Source organism: Hyperolius riggenbachi, chromosome 3 (genome assembly GCF_040937935.1).
Source record: "Hyperolius riggenbachi isolate aHypRig1 chromosome 3, aHypRig1.pri, whole genome shotgun sequence".
NCBI classification, from domain to species: Eukaryota; Metazoa; Chordata; class Amphibia; order Anura; family Hyperoliidae; genus Hyperolius; species Hyperolius riggenbachi.
In genome coordinates, this window is record NC_090648.1 from 213,435,668 (window position 1) to 213,458,972 (window position 23,305).

General features: G+C 43.1%; 1 protein-coding gene across 1 annotated transcript in view; it reads left to right on the forward strand.

The window, feature by feature from the left end:
- Positions 1-5,827: 5,827 nt before the first annotated feature.
- The window catches only part of CSK (C-terminal Src kinase), a 158,588-nt gene continuing 141,110 nt past the window's right edge, over positions 5,828-23,305 (forward strand). Inside the window, exon 1 of the mRNA XM_068275679.1 lies at positions 5,828-6,335. The gene's annotated coding sequence lies outside the window, so the exon portion shown is untranslated. The remainder of the gene's footprint in view (positions 6,336-23,305) is intronic.

Sequence of the window (23,305 nt, forward strand, 5' to 3'; positions counted from 1 at the left end):
TGGCTCCCGAGCCATAGGTTCCCTACCCCTGGTCTATAACTTTATCATTACTTATCACAATTAAATGAACTATTTCTTGTTTTTTTCGCCACCAATTAGGCTTTCTTTAGGTGGGACATTATGCCAAGAATTATTTTATTCTAAACGTGTTTTAATGGGAAAATAGGAAAAAATGTGGGAAAAAAATTATTTTTCAGTTTTCGGCCTTTATAGTTTTAAAAAATGCATGCTACTGTAATTAAAACCCATGAAATGTATTTGCCCATTTGTCCCGGTTATAAAACCGTTTAAATTATGTCCCTATCACAATGTTTGGCGCCAATATTTTATTTGGAAATAAAGGTGCATTTTTTTCAGTTTTGCGTCCATCCCTAATTACAAGCCCATAGTTTATATAGTAACAGTGTTATACCCTCTTGACATAAATATTTAAAAAGTTCAGTCCCTAAGGTAAATATTTATGTATTTTTTTTAATTGTATTTTTTTTTTATTACAAAAAAAAATAAATTGGGGAGTGTGGGAGGTAATGAGTTAATTTGTAATGTATAGCTAATGTATTTGTATATGAAAAATGCTTTAGCGTGTAGTTTTTCTATTTGGCCACAAGATGGCCACAGTGAGTTTTTGTTTATGCGACCTGCAAGCGTACAGGAAGTATGCTTGCAGGAAGTTCAGGAAGGCTGGGCAACTTTTTTTTCACAATGATCGCGCTGCTTCTCGTAGAAGCAGCTGATCATTGCGGGGGGCTTAGATCAACGAACGGGAAAGTTTTTTTCCGTTCATTGATCTCCGGGCGAGCGGGCGGTGGTGTGCACGAGCGCGAGCGGACGAGCAAGTGGGAGCGCAGACAGCGGCGGGAGCGGCATCAGGTATGGAGTTCTCCGTCCCTTGGTGGTAACAGGGTGGAAAAAGGGACGGAGAAATCCGTACGGCTGGGGGTAAAGTGGTTAAAGGAGTGATATATATATATATATATATATATATATATATATATATATATATATATGTTTTTAAATAGAGAATACTGGAATGGCGATTTGAATCTTAGATCACCACTTTTCATAAAAAGGCACCAAAATTAGATCAGGCTATATTGAAGTTGCAAAGAATGTTTGCTGTTCATAATAAACATTATAAATGACAACAGACACCAAGAGGATCTGGACAAAAATGGGAGAAGGCAGAATATTAGGGTGAGGGAAATCTACAGATCTGTTGATCTTGACCAGAGACTGTTGATTCCACAATAGCTATTTAATGTTTTGGTAGACAGGAAATGTGAGTTACCAATTGACTAAAGATGCAGCAACAAAGGGGCAAGTTAGAAGTAATAGAAGTGCTCTCTGATATGGTAAAAAAGTTCTGGGGTAGTGAGCCCCTAAACAGAAGCGCACGGAAGGGGTTGTTCCGGGTGTACAGAACACCCCCCTGCACCAAGACCGGAAGTCTCCCTCTAAATCTGAGCAGCGGCAGCCACAGATGCACAGCTGCCGCCTGCTCATATCTGTGTGCGGCGAGAAGGACTCTGACTAGAGCGAGGGGCCCAGGGATGCGGGAGCCGGCTTTATTCCTCGCTCCCTCCCTCCCTCTGGATTCCCCTCACCTGCGGTGATTGTGTGCCCGGCTCCCCCATGAGTGTGTGCGCAGCAGAGCGGTAGGTCCTCTTACCGCAGATCAGGCGCACCGGCAACTAGTCTCTATGCTTCCTGTGACGTCATGGTAAACAGGAAGCAGGAGACTCCAGTTGCCGATGCGCCTGATCTGCGGTAAGAGGACCTACCGCTCCGCTGCGCACACACTCATGGGGGAGCCGGGCACACAATCACCACAGGTGAGGGGAATTCAGAGGGAGGGAGGGAGCGAGGAATAAAGCCGGCTCCCGCATCCCTTATTGGCGCCGCCACAATTTTTTTCTCTCTTCTCTTCCCAGGGCAATCTTCTCCCCACACAGGGGCACCTTCCTCCACCTATCTAGTCTATACTGGGGGCATATACCTATCTAACCTATACTGGGGGGCATATACCTATCTAATCTATACTGGGGGGCATATACCTATCTAATCTATACTGGGGGGCATTTACCTATCTAATCTATACTGGGGGGCATATACCTGTCTAATCTATACTGGGGGGCATATATCTGTCTAATCTATACTGGGGGGCATATACCTGTCTAACCTATACTGGGGGGCATATACCTATCTAACCTATACTGGGGGGCATATACCTATCTAACCTATACTGGGGGCATATACCTATCTAACCTATACTGGGGGGCATATACCTGTCTAATCAATACTGGGGGGCATATACCTATCTAACCTATACTGGGGGGCATATACCTATCTAACCTATACTGGGGGGCATATACCTATCTAACCTATACTGGGGGGCATATACCTATCTAACCTATACTGGGGGGCATATACCTATCTAACCTATACTGGGGGGCATATACCTATCTAATCTATACTGGGGGGCATATACCTGTCTAATCTATACTGGGGGGCATATACCTATCTAACCTATACTGGGGGGCATATACCTATCTAACCTATACTGGGGGGCATATACCTATCTAACCTATACTGGGGGGCATATACCTATCTAACCTATACTGGGGGCATATACCTATCTAACCTATACTGGGGGCAACTATATGGGCTACCTATACTGGGGGGGGGGGGGACCTATAGCTGGCTACCTATACTGCGGGCACCTATACCTGTCTAAACGTTGGGGGCGCATTTTACGCCCTCACCCTGGGTGCAATTTAGCCTAGAAACTGCTAGTATTTGGCTCCACCCACACCATGTTTTGGCCACGCCCACACACCGCTTTCAGGAACCCCCCCCTTGGAAATCCTGGATTTGCCCCTGCTAAAGGTGCGATCTGGCCACCCAACAATCACTCGGCTGCTCCCATTAAGATCCACTGAATGAATATGCAAAAGAAAGAGAAAGGGAGCCCTCTGAGATTTTCAATAACATAAAGGAAAGTTGCAATAGGACAGGTCTCACCAAATATTTGTGTGGCTGGCACAGCGTACTCAGCCGCGGTAGGCTTGTGTCCCACTCTTGCCTAGCCGGGGACCAGGCTTTCCGTATCGGCGGGGCGGTGACGTCACTCGTCCCAGTGCACCTTGCAGCTGTTTCTATGGGGACCAAGACGCTAGCTCTAACACACGCTGGAGAGCGTGGTGAGCGGCGTCTGGTTCTCCACATGGGGACGGACAATATGCGGAAGTGCAGGCTAGGATAATGTGATAGTGCAGACACATAGAGGAGTTAGGGAAAAAGGACACGGTATTTCTCATACTTATTAGAATGGTGCACCTGTTCTATGATGGTGGCCCTCAGGACATCAAAATTCCTATTGTGTACCAGATTGCAATGGTTAAAAACCCCATGTTTTGGCTCCCCCTTAGTAACATTGGATCTATGTTTGTTTAATCTAGTTTGACATTTTTGAGTAGTACGGCCCACATAGGCCAAATTGCTGGGGCAAACTAACAAATAAATCACGTAGGTACTTTGACAGTTCACATAACTTTTTATAGGATATAGTATAGAATTGTTAACTTGAAAGGTAACAACGCCATAATTAATAGTTTTACAGGAGAGGCAGCGTTTAGACCCACATGAGTAGCACCCCAATTTAGCTCGATGAGAAAAACTCACCACACTGTCAGCTAGGACGCCATACCCTCCTGCGCAGGGGTGAAGCCGCCCCACGTAACTCAATGCGAGTATCACTCTGAGTGAGTGTATGCGCAGGAGGGTATGGCGTGCTAGCTGACAGCGTGGTGAATTTTTTTACCATCAGCATTCATTATGCACTGGCTGTTTTTCTTTGGACATGTTCCCCATCAGGTCCGCAGCATAACCCCGCCAATGTGAGCACTGATTGGCGCTGGATCGTGGGGTGGAAGTATTTAAAGAGTGATTGTGTGCTTTTATATTGTCACGGCTATTTGCAATTTGATAAAGGGCAGGATTGCCCGAAACAGCAGTCTGTAATTGCTGTCTTATAAATAAAAGAGCTACATTTACTTTGGCGGTGCTGATCCATCTTTGTGGTGTTATTTGTGAAGTAGGGTCTGTGATGACAGGTTTGAATGATAAATATAGCTGGGTGTCATCAGCATAGCAATGATATGTCAGGTCATGTTTTTGTATGATTTCTCCAAGTGGCAGCATGTATAGGGTGCAAAGTAAAGGGGATAATATCGAGCCCTGGGGTATAGCATATTTTAGTGGTACAGAGTTGGAGAGGAAGGGCCCCAAGTCTATCCGTTGTGTTCTGCCAGCCAGGAAGGAGTTGAGCCACTGGAGAACTAAACCATCTATGCCACAGTACTCTTTTAGCCTGTTAAAAGATTTCATGATCACCTGTGTCAAAAGCCGCTGAGGCTGCTGAGAGGTCGAGCAAAATCAGAATGGAACATTGGCCTCTGTCTCTTACCATGAACATATCATTGCAAATTTATGTGAGGGCTGTTTCACAGCTGTGATATTTCCTGAAGCCAGACTGAAGAGAGTCAAGGATGCTGTTTTTGTAGAGCCTGGAGGTAGACAGCCTTTTCAATAACTTTCCCCAGAAAGGGGAGGTTGGATACAGGTCTGTAGCTGTTTAGAGCATCTGGGTCTAGGGATGCTTTCTTGAGTAGCGGCCTGACGATTGCTTATTTCATAGGCATGCTTATAATTTTACCTAGCATGCCGACCGCCTCACTACCATCTTAGGCCTCTTTCAGATGCGAGGCTGAACTGTGCACTTGTTGGGTAGTTAAATCTCTCAGATGCTGCCCACGAATGCCATTTAAGTGCAGCCAAATGGCAGTTTTTTTAACACCATGTGTCTGCGCCCAAATTTCAAGGCACCTTAATTGCATGTATACATGCAGGACAGCTAGGCAATGTGCATTATTTAAGAAGAAACAAACATGTCAGCCTCCATATCCCTCTAACCTTGGGTTCCTTTTAATATGTAAACTTGTATGGACAGGGCCAGTTCTGTCATGAAGCAAGGTGAAACATTTGCATCAGGCTGAGATAACAAGGGCAACATTTTTGTACTGTGAGGTGAAGAGGTTATCATAGGGGAAAAGCAGCTTGCTTTGCTGTGTGAGGAGTCTGACAGTGAGTGAGGAGGAGGGAGGCAGGACAGCAGCAGTGTCTCATTTGAATTAAATGAACTAGACTAAATTTACGGATGCTGTGTGATTATTCCAAATCGGAAAGGGGGGGGGGGGCATCCTCATAAGTTTGCCTCAGGCAGCTAAAACTCTAGGACCAGCCCTGGACAGGGCTCTCTCCCACCTCTATGTACAAATCATTTGCTGACCTGCTCAATTATGTACAGAATTAATTTTGTATAGCTGGTGTTGTGGCTCATCATAGCTGTAACTGTGTGTATTCTCTATTGTCCCAGCAATTTCTGGTTGAATAGGTTACATCTCCATCCCCTCCTCCCTTATACAGACATGACCAGATTACTTGATTGTAACAGGGACCTTTCATCATGCCTTCCAAATATTACAGAAACTTGCAGCCTGCAGCACATCTCTTCGATGGCTGTTTTTTTTTCTTTTTTTAACGTTTTCTTCATAGCACTTTTATCCGTCATAGAACACAACGGATTCTTTTCTTTCTCATTTTCCTACTGGCTACTGCTCAAAATATTATTTGACATAACCGCCAGCCGCATCACCCGTCTGTCTCTGCACATTTGCGTCAGAGAACCAACCCATGTTTGATGCCATCCACAATATGGCAGCAGAGGGCGGAGCAGCTCACACCCTGCACCCGTCCTGTGTCGGCGCAGGCGCAGTGCGGGGCCTAGAATCTGGCACCGTTTCCTCTGTCAGGGCCGCGTATGAGGAGACAGCTAAGTGGAGGCCTCCCTTGATTGTCTGAGCCTGCAACGGGATCTCCTGGAAGCTTCGCCAAAGAGAGTGGGCATTAGACACCATTTTCTGGGCACTTCGTCCACATTTGTTCTCTGCTCGCCATTTCTCATTGTAGTTCCGTTACACAGCAGCCTCATTATTTTACCAGCTCTAGTAATTGTTTGCACGCCCCCTGCCATTGCCAGACCCCCATCCATCTGCACATTGCCTTCCTTTTATTATTTTTTTATTATTATAGACAGATATTCCCTGCTTCTTTTGGCTGCATGCGGCAGGGCTCCCTGGTGTCAGCCCACCCCTTCCTCTTTACTCCCAGCTCTGCCTGCACCCCTCCACTGTGCTACAGACCCTCGCCTCGCCCCCCATTATTGCCTGACACATCGCCTCCATTCAATGGGAAACCTTGGACAACTCTACCTCCAGGTAATTGTATTGTGTGCGCTCTATTGTGCCACAACTGAGAAGAGATGCTTGATAGAAATCTGTTATTTGTATGTTCCTGATTGTCTCATTTTTATCAGCTTGCCCTACTTATTATTACTGCATCTATGCCAACATCTGTAGTTCATTTTGCATGACATTATTTTATGGGGATAAATTATAAACAGGGGCTTGGAGTTCCAGAATTTAAAGAAACACTAACGTTGCTTCAGTTAAGTTAAATATGAATACATAAATAAACATTGACATTTCTGGATGTATAATGTTAATTACAAAGAAGTATAAGTGTTCTTTCATTGGGTATATTATGTCGTGGTTCATAAACGATTTGTTTTCCATATACACTACTGATACAATGTCATTTCTGTGTCATTAGCAGAGGGAATTTTCAAATATTAATTTGCATGTCTTCTATATGCATTGCAACATTCATTATTATAGTTTCTATATGCATTGCAACACTCCTTATCAAAGGAAAGCTTTGTAGGAGATTAGCTTGACATAAACACTGTGGTGCAGTTAGTGCATGTTTATAAATTATTTCCCCCATTAACACTCTACAAAAACTCCCTGTATAATATGAAAATGTGTATTTCCTATTGAAAAATGTGATTTGTGTTCAACCTCAAATGCTGAGAGCTGCCATTGTTTCTGTTAGTTTTTTTTTTTTTTTTCATTGTGTTCTATCAGTGTATTTTTTTATTCGCTGAGGTGGATTAAATTAAGTGTTTTGTAATGGTTCATGCTGATTTCTTATATATATTTTTATTATACATTTTTTAAAATTAATTGCATTTGGGGACATGAGGACTTGTTGTGACAGGTTTATTTTGCTTTGGCCTGTTGTGTGCAAAAGTGTCAGAAGTTGTCACATTCTCCCTTTCACCTGTACAAACTTGAGACAATTGGATTGTTTGCTATGACCAGCACAAATATTTTGCTTTCCTTTTTTTTTTCTTTTCTTTTTTTTTTCTGTGTATGTGCTATTTTGGGACCTCTTGAGGTTTAATGGAGCGTTTTGGCAGCAGTCAGACTGGAGCACCTACACATGACAGTTTTGTGGCATTTTGTTGTTATAGTCTAGGTTCACAGTGGGACGTTGCGTTGTTTCCCCAGTAATACAGGAACGCAACGGAAGGAAATAGCATTGCATGTTACGGCCGCATTGCATACAGTCAGAGAAGTATGCTGTACTGTATCTATTGATGTGTGTGTTATGCGGTAATGGACTGCATGCAGTGCATTACCATACTGCAACCCGTTATACCGCAGTGCTACCGTGAACGTTGCATAGCTTGTGTTAACAGTGGCGGTGAAGCATATCTTACATTACTGATGTGGCCCAACGTGCGGATAATGTGCGGCTCCGCTTCCCCATTCCATTGCGTTCCTGCTATTACAAGGAACACCATGTTATGGCCACTGTGAACCTATCCTTAATCCATTAACCTATCCATTAATTCGGATGTTTCTAGTGAACAATCTTTGATCAGAATCATTCAGATCGAATGACCACATTGTTTTTCATTGATTCACAACATTAATTGATCCAAACTTTTCATATCATCAAAACCTGCTGTTACCATTTGTATTTTTTTTAACGCCAGTCATCCAGTTCTTTAAGGAAACTATCTATAATGCAAATGTTCTGGGTTGTTTGCGCCCATCAGCATCTCGGTTTTCATATAATTCGATTTGATTCATCTGGTAAAAAAAACAGTTAAAGTGGATCCGAGGTGACCTCTAACTCATTGCATAATTGTGTTCCTTTCCTATTGTTTATAGGGCATTCCTCAAGCCAAATACTTTTTTTTTTGTTTTTAATACTCTAATTCCCTATAAACTAAATAAACCACACCCACAGGTTTTCAGAGAGCCTTGGCAGTAGCAAGGGCTCATGGGAGTGCAGTCTAGGCAGGAGGAGGAGGAGGTGCTACTAGCCATTGATTTCAGAGGCAGAAGGGTGGGGATTAGGTTTTTTCACAGGCTGAGTGCTCAAGATACAGCTAAGCCTGCCTCTGTGTAATGTTTACAAACAACATGGCTGCTGTCATTGTATCACAGGAAGAAATAATCATTTTCTATTAAAGCTGTTTGCAGCTAGATTTGCTGTGTAAACTATCTAAACTTTAGATAAGATATATAGACAAGTTACTTGTTATAGTTAGTTTTTCATCTTGGATCCACTTTAACTCAATATTGCACTGTTAATTTACCCGTTTATAGCTTTTAAATTGGCCCACATATCAATGACTATATAAACTTTGACAGCTTGCATTTGTTACATTTAAAGTACACTGGTATTCGTTTTAGAAAAAAAAGTTAATGCCTCAGTAGTGGGAAGGCTGTGGAGGGTCCAGAGGCCTCCCAGATCCTCCTACAGCCTAACGTTCCAGTGAAGGGTCCCTCTAAACTCATTTGACTTGCGCCAAGTAAAAGTTTCCTATGACCGTGCTCCTGGTTATGGATGAGTACATCCTGACTGGGCATACATGAGTAAGGTTCATGCATGCCTAGTAGAACGAAGTGTATGAAGGGAAAAACCTTGCTTGAGCGGATTCATTGTACTGGGCATGCGCAGTTCCCTTTTGAGCATGCTCAGTTGGAATTTATTAGTGCACGGCCTGGAGGACAGCCAGAAGAATCTTATTCAACTGGCGTGAGTCAATTAAGCTCAGAGGGCCCCATCGCTAGAACAGTGGGCTGTAAGAGTATGCTGGAAACCTCTGGACCTTCTAGAGGCTTCCCATTATAGAGGTAAGTATATAAAATGACCTAAATTACTGGTGCCTGAAGTAGAACTTTTGCATGTTGCTGATCAGATTTGGAAAACTAATGATTTAACTAGCGACTTGATTAATTAAGCATTCAGCTCATCATTTGCTTTGTGAATCTTATTAGCCATGTGCAAAGTTCCTGTTCAGGCCCGATAATTCCTTTTCCTATAAATCAAGTCTACAGGAAGCTGATCAAACCCTTACATTTTAATGGTATATGATAGTAAAGTAGGAATAATTAGCAATGCACAATTGTTTGTGCATTGCAATGTCTGTTTTATGTTTGCTAGAAATATTATTAAAGTACCCGACTTGCCTGGATTTGCAAAACTCTTCCCATGTCAATGTCAGCTGCTGCCTGGGAAGACAGCCATTCTGTGAGCCATGCAAACTCCTTCCTTATACCATCAGAGAGGGAGCAGCCAGTCTTTCACTGTGTGCCTATAACTGATCCCACCCACCACTACTCTGCTTCTGCAGATGTGGAAAAATTATGGAGCTACAGCTCAACAGAAATTTCCTGTTCCCCGTTCAGGGTTAAAAAAGAAAAATTCATCCATTTCACAGCTTACCCAAATGCCATATTCCAGGCTGAATGGGGTGATGAGAGGTGCACATAGCTTTTATAAGCCCGCTGGGTAGAGTTTTTGGAAGTGTTATGTTTACATATCATGCAGGTAGGAACTGAACAGAAAGAGAAGACCGTAGAGCTGAAACTGCAGTGCTGGCTGCAAAGAGCTAGGCCCCATTTACACTATCACCATTTTTATGTGTATGCCAGACCGTGTAAAACAATATGCTGGTTCATATCAAATGCATTTTTTTAAGAGTGTGGGAGGGAAAAACTTGCTACTTTTTTCACATTGTAGTTGTATTTATATTCAAAAGTTTAGTGTCATTGCTGAGAGTGCATGTTCACGTGTATGCAGTTGTGGTAGCGTATTGTGAATGCAGCCAGAAGTTCAGAAGTGGGAGGATGTAGGCTGGGTCAGGTTGTCTGCTCTGAACTAGAGAAACCACTCCTCTTCTGGGGTTTTAATGCATTTCTTGCAGAAAATACAGACTTGCAGTGTACACATCTTTGCTAATTAATGCAAATCTACAACTCTATACATAAAACAATGGTGTTGTATTACTTGCAGTGAAAAAGACAGTGTTCAATCACTTGTCCCTCCAACTGATCAAAACAAGATTTGCGGCTGCACCCAGCCATGACGATAATTGATTCTGCCTTTGAAACTGATTAAACATTATATGAAAGGAAGACACACATTTCAAATAGGAAAAAAGTGAACACGTCTACCTAAAATAGGTAGTGTTGAACAACTAGTGTATGGGGATACCTTTACAATGTAAGGGCTCAAACCCACTAGTAGCCTTTTCTAAGCTCTAGTGATTTCAAAAGCTCTTGCTAATGCAATGCCATGGGTGATTTTTTTATAAAATCACATAGTTCAAATGGGATCACACCCATAGCATTTCATTACCAAGAGCCTTTCATATTACATGCGCTTAAAGTTTTAAAGAAGCCTTAAAGAACAACTGTAGTGAAAGGGATATGGAGCCTGTCATATTTTTTTCCTTTCAAGCAATGCTAGTTGCCTGGCTGTTCTGATCCTCTGCCTCCAATAGACCCTGAACAAGCATGCAGTAGTTCAGGTGTTTCTGACATTGTCAGATCTGACAAGATTAGCTGCATGCTCGTTTCTTGGCCAAATAGCTCAGCAGGTCTGCCAGGCAACTAGTATTGTTTAATGGGAAATAAATATGGCAGCCTCCATATACCTCTCACTACAGTTGTCCTTTAAATGGCTTAGTAACGTTCTGCTAGTGGGTTCCAGGCCTGAAGGTCCCATGTTGAAATTTGACAGTGAGGGACTGATTAGCCTGAAGGGGGCCACAGGAATGTATAAAACTTTAATTTCATCTGTCTCAGGTTTCCTTTGTTACACAGTAGTACTATACTCTACATATGCACTCTCCACAGAGCTGCAGGGAATCCACTGAGAATGTTGTGCACATTGAACAAAGAGGTGTTGTCTATCACCCATAAACCTGGTTCAGATTCTACATGAAGAATGTGTAATAGAGGAAGAATCGCCTCATTCTCCTGCAGAGTACCTGCAAATCACTCTTACATGTACCCACAGTTATATTGCTTAGGGTCTGATCCATGTTCAGATTGTACATGAAGAATGTGTAATAGAGGAAGAATCTCCTCATTCCCTTGCAGAGTACCTGTACATCATTCTTACATGTACCCACTGTTACATTGCCTAGGGCCTGATAGATGTTCTTTGTTCCGGCCTGTAACTTTTTCAATTACTCTTACCAAGGACTAGTTTTAGTCTATGACTAAAGGGAATCAATATGGCAGCCTACGTATCCTTCTCACTTCAGTTGTCTTTTAAAATTCCTAAGCGTTGGCAGTTAACCACCTTAGCGGTATGGACGAGCTCGTCCATTACCGCCAGAGGGTGCCGCTCAGGCCCTGCTGGGCCGATTTTAATGAAATAAAAAGCAGCACACGCAGCCGGCACTTTGCCAGCCGCGTGTGCTGCCTGATCGCCGCCGCTCCGAGCAGCGGCGAAAGAGGGTCCCCCCCAGCCGCCTGAGCCCTGCGCAGCCAAAACAAATAGTTCTGGCCAGCGCTAAGGGCTGGATCGGAGGCGGCTGAGTCCATGACGTCACTCCGCTCGTCGCCATGGCGACGAAGTAAGCAAAACACGGAAGGCCGCTCGTTGCGGCTTTCCGTGTTACTTCTGGCTGCCGGAGGCGATCAGAAGAACGCCTCCGGAGCGCCCTCTAGTGGGCTTTCATGCAGCCAACTTTCAGTTGGCTGCATGAAATAGTTTTTTTTTTATTTAAAAAAAACCCTCCCGCAGCTGCCCTGGCGATCTTAATAGAACGCCAGGGTGGTTAAGAGACGAATTTCATGTTACATACTTTCAATCAACAAGATTGTAATATGCAAATTAGAGTAGTAGGAGTCAGTCGGTGGAATCCTAAACTGAGGAGTCGGAGGACTTTTGTACCCACTCCACAGCCCTGGTTGGTTGATTGTACGCCAAAATCGCTAGATGTATGGGTACCTTTACTGATGACTGGGAAACCATAGTTTTATCTTTTGAAGAAAAGAAACAAAAAGAGCGATTGATTGTATTATGAGACTTATAATATTTTCTCCAGATTCCTCGGTTACATTGTGCCTTGTGCACTTTCAGAAAATGTACCAAGCTAAATTTAGAATTGAAGTCTAGTCATTGAAGAGCGTTGTGCTAGTGATGTGTCTACACATGAATGTGGCTTATGTTTATGAGACTGGATCATGTTACTGTGTCAGTGTCCATACCATAGACACACCCTGGCTTGTACTGAAGCACATGTGCACATTATTGGTAGCTCAGGAATTTTGTTTTATAGAGTGATTAGGAAACATTTTACTGTGCACACTGTTTATGTATGTAAATAATCACCATCATGTGCATGTTTCCTTTTACTTGTGCATATCAGCCCTTTCATACTACTTCATTTTTCTGCTTGGAATTGATGATAGCACACTGAGCTGGAGAATTGGGAGAGCATGCCTTCTCCCTAAGGCTGTTTGCCATTCCCAACCCTGGATATTTGTAATATTTCAGCTGCCTAGTCTATAGAGGGGATTTTGCACTGAACTCCCATTCTATTTGGCTGGATATCCCTTTTATTTATAGAACATGACCTAAATTGCTGTCTTAGTGCTTTCTAACACACTAGTATTGTTTATTAAGTTAACCCAAGTGAGATGCTTGTACACCATGACTTTTTCTAGATTTTCCATTTCGACTCCCTGCACAGTTGATTAATCTGCTGCCAGGAATCAATTCCCCTAAAATTTCTGGTCAACCAAATTTAGATTGATTTTGACCAAAAGTAAATCTAAAGTAACACTCTGCTAAAATATATTAAACATGTATGTAATGTGTGTAGTAAGAATCAGGGCTGTGGAGTTGGAGTCTGAGTCGAATAGTCGGAGTCGGAGCAATTTTGGGTACCTGGAGTTGGAGTCTGTGATTTCATAAACTGAGGAGTCTGAAGATTTGTGTACAAAATCCACAGCCCTGGTAAGTATTAGACTAAGGAGTCGGAGCCATTTTGGGTTCCTGGAGTCGGTGGTTTCATAAACTGAGTCTTAAAGGGGAACTTCAGCCTAAACAAACATACTGTCATCAAGTTACATTAGTTATGTTAATTAGAATAGATAGGTAATATAATCTCTTACCCACCCTGTTTTAAAAGAACAGGAAAATGTTTGTTATTCATGGGGGCTGCCATCTTTGTCATGGGGGCAGCCATCTTTTTGGTTGAAAGGAGGTGACAAGGAGCAGGAGACACAGTTCCAACTGTCCTATGTCCTGATTTCCCCTCCCAGCTGCACACACTAGGCTTCAAATGTCAAATTCAAAATGTAAAAAAAAAAAATTGCACCAAAACAGCAGAACGAGAACAACATCAGAAATCCCATCATGCTTTGCACAGCATCAGGGGGAAAAAAGCCCGGGCAGTTTTCTTCTGTGCAGGTAAAAATGAGGCTTGTATAAGAGAAACAAAGTTCTGATGCTGTGAAACTGTTAAAGAAACACCAGGCCTTTTCAGTGCTGCTGTCGATTTTTAGTCCGGAGGTTCACTTTAAGATTTTTGTACCGACTCCACAGCCCTGGTAGGAATCAATTCCTTTCTGAGTCGATTCCGATCATTGTGGAGTTACATTAATAGTTTTGGCACATCGAGTGGCAATCTTTAAGTAATATGGCCAGCTATACTGTTACTCAAAGCATGACTGGCTTTACTACTGGATTTCTGTGTGTTGCAGAACTATGGATTTAAAAAAGAAACAAAGATTAGTTATTGGCGTTTTGTTCAAAGGATGTGCTATTGGTGACATCCAGAAAAGACTCCAGTGTATATAGTGAGCTGGCAGTTGATGAGAGTAATATGTAAAGATGGAAGAAACTTAATCTGAGAAAAACCAGAACAACATTGTTTGGTCAAGAACTCTATGACTTCAGCTTTATACACATGGCTCTGCAACACCTAGAAATACAAATGTCAGTTATGAGAAAAGACTCATTTATGTAATGCAAGTGCCCAGACATTATACTGCAATACATAGCCGCCTGAGTTACAGCTCTGACCTCTTTTGGACACTAAATAAGACAGCGTTCTATATCACACAAAACGTTATTGCATTTAAAACATTGGGACAGAAAACTGAAATCTACAGTATTGTGTATTGTACTTTACTTCAAAGTGCACAGTGTGACTAGACTCTTCAGGTGCAAATGCGCATTGAAATGTTGTCACCTGTAGGGATCGGAACTTGATTCTTGGGCAGATAAAGGGCGAGATCTATGCAGTACCCAAGGGGTTAAAATGGAGGAAAGGTGGTGGACTTAGCTTCTGAAAAGAGACCTTAGGAAGGGTCAAAAATTTAACTATTGTGTCTTCATCAGAGCACCATCAGAGGCTAATGCAAACAAAATTTTTCTGCTGGTCTTGATCGTTTTTACCGCAAAGTCAGACTGTGATACGAACGTTTGCAAAGTAGATTATATCAAACGTAATCTGTCCAAGCTTGTGCGGCTCCAATTGAGTATGCACTAACAGGCTAGACTAGAGTTATTAGCCTGCAGCATCAGTCATGAAGCACAAGTAACATTCAGTATCAGTTTAGCCTGGAAGTTTACATCTTGGTGCTCCATATGCATTCTGGACGTTTACGTCTTGGGTTTAGGGGTGGCCAATGAGAGGCAAGGTTTATGCAAATTATGTATGCAGATTGATCCTGCTTGGAAATCGGCCAACTGAATTCCACCTTGGCAGGATTTGATTGGTCCATTTTCCAGGGCTGTGGAGTCGGTGCAAAAATCATCAGACTCCTCAGTTTATGAAACCTCTGACTTCAGGTACCCCAAATTGTTCTGACTCCTTGACTCCGACTCCTTATTTTTACGAAGGCTATGGATTTGGTTCAAAAATCATCCTCCTCCTCCTCCATTTATTGAAACCATGATTCCGACTCCAGGTACCCAAAATTGTTCCGACTCCACAGCCCTTTTCAAGCTACATACATTTGTATATAACACGTGCATAAACCTTAACTCAGAATTATTTGCATCTCTTTGATCATCCCTATTTGGTGTCCTACATGCATTCTGGACACTTTCGTCTTGACGTCCTACATTGCCTCTTGGTGTCTGATATGCGTTCTTTTTAGTGTTGATAGATAGTGCTCCGCTTCTCATTCACATATATCAATAAAGCCCCCTCAGGGATTGCACTCACCCAGCCAATTGACCACTGGGAGACTGGTCAAAGATCGCTTAGCAGATCCACAGGCCGATTGCCCGACTGTTGATTGAAGTCAAGACAGGTGACGCCCCTGATGAGTCACGCGTTTGACGAAACGCATACGATGGAGCCAAAGGACGACTAGGATATACACACATATGGAGGTCCCTGCAGCGGTGTTCACGAGGAACCTTGTGAGCCTGTCCGGGCGGCACGGGGGAGAGCCCGTTAAACTCTGAGCGCTGTGTACACCAACTTGTTTGTGAGTAACTCCATTAATAAAATGTATTTTATGTATACGGAATCACGCTATGAGACACTTGTCTTTTTGTGACATATGGTGAACTGACACGAGCAGGGCAGCAACGCCTACTGAAGACTTGGACTTCACCCACCGTCTTTACTTCAGTCAACGGTTGGGCAATCGGCCTTTGGATCTGCTAAGCAATCTTTTGACCAGTTTCACTGGTAGCGTGCAATCCCTAAGGGGGCTTTATTGAGATATCTCTCTATCTATCTATATTTATATCTATATCTATTTAATAATGAAGCGGAGCGCTATCTATCAACACGAAAGATTTTTATGTGTGGTGTCCCACGTGCATTCTGGATCTTTGTCTTGTTGTCCCACATGCATTCTAGACATTAGCATCTTGACTTGGCACATAGCATCAGGTTTAAAAGGTGTTTTGTAGCCAAAAGCAAATTTTTAAGACCTTTACTCTTTACCCACCCATGAGGACTAGCATTTGCTCTATTTCATTTTTAACCTTCCGCCGACCGCGTCACGCCAATGGGCGTGGCCACGGCGGCAGCCCCAGGACCGCCTAATGCGAATTGGCGCAAAGTCCTGGGGCTCTGTTTTGCAGGAGATCGCGCGCATCTCCTGCTTGGGGGGCGGAGCTCTGCCCCGCCTTCAGTCTCCGAGCGGCTATTGCCACTCGGGAGACTGTTAGACGGCGTGATCGCCGTCTATTTACAAGGTGCAGCGCTGCACTGGGGACAGCCGTGTGACACGGCTGTCCCCCCTGGGGACAAGAGAGCGATCGGCTCTCATAGGCAGAAGCCTATGACAGCCGATCGCCATAATTGGCTGGCTGTGGGGAGGGAGGGAGGGTAGAAATTTAAAGAAACGGGTTTTTAAAAAAACAAACCAAACAATAATTTTTATTATAAAAAAAATAAACATGGGGGGAGCGATCAGACCCCACCAACAGAGAGCTCTGTTGGTGGGGAGAAAAGAGGGAGGGGGGGGAAATCACTTCTGTGCTGAGTTGTGCGGCCCTGCAGCTTGGCCTTAAAGCTGCAGTGGCCAATTTTGCTAAAAATGGCCTGGTCACTAGGGGGGTTTAGCACTGCAGTCCTCAAGTGGTTAAATGTATGTATTAGTTTTACTATCTAAATTCTTACTAACGTGTCTATTACTAGTGGCAGTTTATTGTGCTTTTAGTTCAGGCAGTTGTGTAGAAGGCACATTGTTCAATGTGAAAGTGTTAAATCTACCATGGTTTATTAATTATTGTAAAGCATTACTGCTGCTACATTCATACTGTCATACCTTCTACCTGGCTGACTTCCCGTTAACCCTTCCCTCATTAGAAGACCGAGCCTCTTGTAGTTGCCCATTTTCACTTGCCCTCCACTCTGGTGTTGCTGGAAAAGAAATGAATGAGCAATTGTGAAGGACAGGAGAGGTTGTAAGAGGAAGTAAAGAAATTGCCTCGTTTTGTGAACTGTGCAGAACATGATACAAACAGGAACAAACTAATGAGATTAGCAGACTAAAATATAACTCATCCCCCTTCATATATGTAGTGAGGAAATAAATTGGTCACAACGTTAGAAGATACCACACAAATTACTTTTATGTAGGTGCTACAGTTATGTTGACGTATAGTTCAAGCACGCTGATGTTTCTCCCTGGAGTCAAGGACAGTTCACATTTTAATTTGAAGTAAACAAAGCAGCCTAGGTTAAAACAAACAGGACTGTGGCGTCGGTACAAAAATCCCCCGACTCCTTAGTTTAGGATTCCTCCGACTCCTCGACTCAGACTCCTCTAATTTGCATATTACAATCTTGTTGATTGAAAGTATGTAACATGAAACTTGTCTCTTAACTGCCAACGCTTAGGAATTTCAAAAGACGACTGAAGTAAGAAAGATATGAAGACTGCCATATTTATTCCCTTTAGTCAGACTAAAACTAGTCCTTGGTAAGAGTACTTGTAAAAGGTACAGACCCGGAACAAAGACCATCTGTCAGGCCCTAGGCAATGTAACTGTGGGTACATGTAAGAGTGATGTGCAGGTATAGGGGAATAAGGAGATTCTTCCTCTATTACACATTCTTCATGCTCAATCTGAACCAGGTTTATGGGTGATAGACAACACCAATGTGTTAAATGTGCACAACATTCTCAGTGGATTCCCTGCAGCTCTGTGGCGAGTGCATATGTAGAGTATAGTACTACTGTGTAACAAAAGAAACCTGAGACAGATGAAATTAAAGTTTTATACATACCTGGGGCTTCCTCCAGCCCCCTTCAGGCTAATCATTCCCTCGCTGTCCTCCTCCACCACCTGGATCTACTGCTGAGTCCAGGTACTTGACACAGTCTGGCGTAGTGCACATGCACACACTCCGCCGCCAGGAGCATACTACACCTGTGCAGCCCTATTGTGCAGGTGCAGAACGGTCCTGGCTGTGGAAGCGCATGCGGCCAGACTGCGCTGACTGGCTGATTTACCAGGACTCATAGCAGAAGATCCAGGTGGTGGAGGTGGACAGCGAGTGACTGATTAGCCTGAAGGGGGCTGGAAGCCCCAGGTATGTATAAAACTTTTATTTTCATCCTTCTCAGGTACCATTTACTTCGTAGTCACCAAACCAAATTTTAACAACATATCAAATTATTTGATTTCATGAGCAAAGAGAGTGCATACATTTGCATAAATCAAAATCAATGCAGAATTATTTCCATCTCATTGACTATCTCTATTAGTGACACAGCTACACATCAGGCTTTATTCTTACAGCATAGATGTTATTTAGTATATATAAGAGATTCCTGTGTACACATCATATATACAGTCACAATCAGATATGTATATCTGACTTTAAAAATACGGGGACTGCTTTATTGAAGCAGCACAAGTAACTAATTTTGATTGGTTGATTTCTTTTTTGTGGACTAAGCACAGCTATTACTGTATGTATAAATTATTTATGATGACTATTATCTGAGAAATAGAACATTTTATCATATTTTCTATTTTAATTACAGTTTAAATTCATTAGGAGTCGGTGCATTTTTTCCCGACTCCAGGCACCCAAAATTGCTCCGACTCCACAGCCCTGAAAACAAAAGTAACTAATGATAGTACTGTTGCAGGAGAATGACTAAGATGGCAATTCAAGACTTGTTCCTTTTTATATTTTGCAGTGGTGTAATTTTAAAGTGTAGGGTTCATGCACTACTGCCATTGCAGTAACGTTCCTGTGTTCAGGGTTGCCTTCTTTCCTTGGCTTTATTTTTGGTTTAGAAGTGAACTTAAAGGACAACTGAAATGAGATGCATATGGAGGCTACCATATTTATTTCTTTTTAAACAGTGCACGTTGCCTATCTATCCTGCTGCCCCTCTGCCCCTAGATAGTTTCAGCCACAGACTATGTGCATATGCAGCAGATCAGGTGTTTTTTAAACTTAGTTTTTGCCACAACATACGGTAGTTGGCATGTGATGCTGGAACTTACTCAAAACCTCATTAAAGGCGCTACAGGTTTCCCCAAGTAACACTGGTATTTGCATGGGCACAGGCTGCTTTTCTCATGGGCCTGTACCTGTGTATGCATAAATCGCCACTGAGCATTAGTGGGTTGTGAGGGGAGCGGGTTGTAGCGGGTAGGAAGTCAGAGTTTGCATAAGCATTTTGATAGTTTACACAGGTGGTCTGAAGCTACTGTAGCCAGATTCCTTCTACTTGGCCACATAAAATGAATATCTTTAAATGTCTAGTGAGAAAAAGTGGACCAAAATACTAAGGCTCCGTTCAAACTGCATGTTGTGTTATGCTTTAAAATGTAATGCATTACAATGTACTGCACATGCAGGTCAGTAGACTGCTCCATGTGTGTTGTAACAGATTATTTTTAGATACACTTCTAAATGCATTTTTCTAAAGCACATGTGTATTATAAGTGAAAGGGGCGTTAGATGTTATAGTGGAAGCATAACTCCTTGTAAAATATGCATGTATGTAGCCTATAAATTCCCTTGGCGTAATTACTTTTTTGTGTGAAGGAGATTGGATATAATCTAGATTATATCCAGCAATTTCCGGTCCGAACGACGTGTAAGATGACAGGACGTTGCATCATGTGTACATGTCCCGACTGTGCCTGATCGATAACTTGTACGATTTTCCCATGATAACTTTGGAAAACCGATCTAGTTATCAAACTGGAGCAGATCGGACATGACGGAAATAATGGTCTGATTCCTGTCAATCGAACAGGAAATAGTGTAGTGTGTACCCAGCATTGTATTTAACATGTAAAAATAATTGTGCTGACTAAGCAAGGGATTATTGGTAGAAATATGGCAGTGAGTGTCGTGTGTAATGTGGCTGTGTATCAGTGTAATTGGCTATGAATGGACTATGCTTCCATCCTGCACTACTTTTCCAAACACCGCACAGAACTCTGACATATCATAGATGGTATAGTATCTATGACCTGTCCATTACAACGCACACCAAGATTACATAGATGGAAACTGTTGATTGTACATCAGATGCAGTTGCTGTCCTCTGACAATCCAGTGTGAATGTGGATGTAGCTTTAAAGTGTACCTGAGATGAAAGGGTATAAAAGATTTATACACCCCCAGGGCTTCCTCCAGCCCCCTCAACACCAATCGTTCCCTCGCCATTCTCCTCGCCATCCTCCGTTAGCTTTGCCAGTCGGCACAGGTGAAGTCCGCCCAAACGCTCCCCCATCGTGCTTCCACGGCTGGGGACATTCTGCGCCTGTGCACAAGCACTGCGCAGGTGTAGAGAGCTTCTTCTGGACAATCTGAGAACGAGGGAGCGATCGGCATGGAGGGGGCTGGAGGAAGATAACTACTAGTTCTACTTACTTAACATATGTATTTTACTGTCCACGTTTTGATTTCAGTTAATTTTATACAGTAAATAAAGATAATTCTGTTCCTGGCATTTGCCATCTTGATTCCCCCTGACTGAAGCCAATCCTAATGTAATTTATTCCCTTACTTTTTTTGTCCTCCTAGCTAGCTTGCTTTGTAAACACATGAGAGCACAGCATAGATGGTATTTCAGCAGCACACTGAACTGCCCTCAGCCAATCAGTGAGAAACAGGAATGTGTTTGAGGGGAGATGACTAGTTTCCTTCTCATCTGCAATGGAGCAAATAGAGCCAGTCTGACTGAAATAAGATTTATTACAGCAGAAACATTTCTGAATAGATCTGACTGCTTACAATGCAGGGTAAGGTTGCAGGCTATTAAATACAGAGCAGTGGATACATGGAATTTGATTTTGTGGCTGAAAATCCATCTTTAACCCCTTTGGCACCAAAACTTTATAGTTGCGTCCTGTGCTGCTGAATAGACGTAACTCTAATGCCTCTTGGTCCTGCTGTGTGCATCCGAATGGGGAGATTTAGCTGTCATATGACAGCTGACATCTTCCCTCACTGATCAGGAGCCATTGCTATTTGCTCCTGATCGTAGTGATCACCGTGCGGCGGAAAAAGAAGAGGACCCACTCCCCTCTCCTGATGTGCCTCCATGTGTGCATATTGCAACTGCCCCTCCGCTCTGCCTGGCATCCAGCTTCATACTGCCTCGAGTCGGGTCACGATTGATGGCATCATCCAGCCGGGACCCGGAACTTAGCAGCAGTCCGCAGCTGGATGGCTGGGAGAGCTGCTTGTCGCAGGACCCACGGAAGGTGAGTAATCGCTGCCTACCTATACTGGGGATACGTACACCTTGCTACCTATACTGCGGATACCTATGCCAGGCTATCTGTAATGGGGAAACCCCCTAATTTTCACCCTTTCCCCGAAGTGGTTAAGGAACACACCATGAGCTTAAGGCCATGTTCTTAGCGGCTGTCGTCGTTGCCTGTGGAAAATAACAGGTCAGGATTGCGGTGCACCACGTTATGTTTGGGTTTTGTAGGGTAGAGTGAAGCATATAGTCAATAAGTATGCTTCACTTTTACTGTTAACACAAGCGTTACGATGTCATAGCTCGCGTTACTGCAACGTTGGTCACACTGTGAAGGTCGCATAGGTTGTGGTAAGCTTTGTTACAAAGTGACTGTTACACCGCACTGTAACGTACCTCTGTGAACATGGCCTAAAGCTTAAAAAAACAGCCTAAAGCACATGCAAGTTTAAACTAAGCGGATGCGGCCGATGACTGTATCTGCCAAGAATCTAGCGTGTGTACAGTACACTTGGTACTCCTCGGTGTGTCTGTGAGCGATCCACTTGGCAGATCAACTTGGACAAGCACTTGCCATTTATTTCTATTCCTCCTTCACCACTTCATTGGCCCTCCTTGCAATAAGCCAACAGAATGCATTGCTAGCGTAATGGCTAGCAATGTATCTGTAGAGCCTTGGTCCCGCACTGTCACCCGAAAATGAGTCCTGATCCCTGGCAGGTGACATTCCTCCTACATGCATACAAAGCTTAAGCAACTGAAAGTGTGATCCTTCACTGAATATCACTAGGGCGGCGATCACATTACTCTGTGTCTGCCACAATTATTCATGTGCAGGATGCAAACCACAGCTATGCATGGGGGATCATCTACTTCCAGCAGTGACTTAAATTGGGTATTTCTCATTTATTTTCATTTTAGAGCCTGAAATACAAAAAATTACATTGAACTGCATTTCAAAAAATGAACCCTAGGTATTATCAGGGCTGTGGAGTCGGAGTCGGAGTCGTGGAGTCGGAGTCGTGGAGTCGGGCAATTTTGGGTGCCTGGAGTCGGAGTCGGGAAAAAATGCACCGACTCCGACTCCGACTCCTAATGAATTTGTAACTGTAATTAAAATAGAAAATATGATAAAATGTTCTATTTCTCAGATAATAGTCATTAAAAATAATGTATATATACAGTAATAGCTGTGCTTAGTCCACAAAAATGAAATAAACCAATCAAAATTAGTTACTTGTGCTCCTTCAATAAAGCAGTCCCCGTATTTTTAAGGTCAGATATACATATCTGATTGTGACTGTATATATGATGTGTACACAGGAATCGCTTATATATACTAAATAACATCTATGCTGTAAGTATAAAGCCTGATGTGTAGCCGTGTCACTAATAGAGATGGTCAACGAGATGGAAATAATTCTGCATTGATGCTGATTTATGCAAATGTATGCACTCCCTTTGCTGATGAAATCAAATAATATGATATGTAATTAAAATTTGGTTTGGTGACTACAAATTAAAGGGTAACTGAGACGGATGAAAAGTAAAGTTTTTACATACCTGGGGCTTCCTCCAGCCCCCTTCAGGCTAATCAGTCCCTCGCTGTCCTCCACCACCCGGATCTTCTGCTATGAGTCCTGGTAATTCAGCCAGTCAGCGCTGTCCGGCCGCATGCCGCTCCCACAGCCAGGAACATTCTGCACCTGCGCAATAGTGCTGCACAGGTGTAGTATGCTCCTGGCGGCGGAGTGTGTGCATGCGCACTAAGCCCGACTGGCTCAAGTACCTGGACTCATAGCAGAAGATCCAGGTGGTGGTGGAGGACGACAACGAGGGACTGATTATCCTGAAGGCGGCTGGAG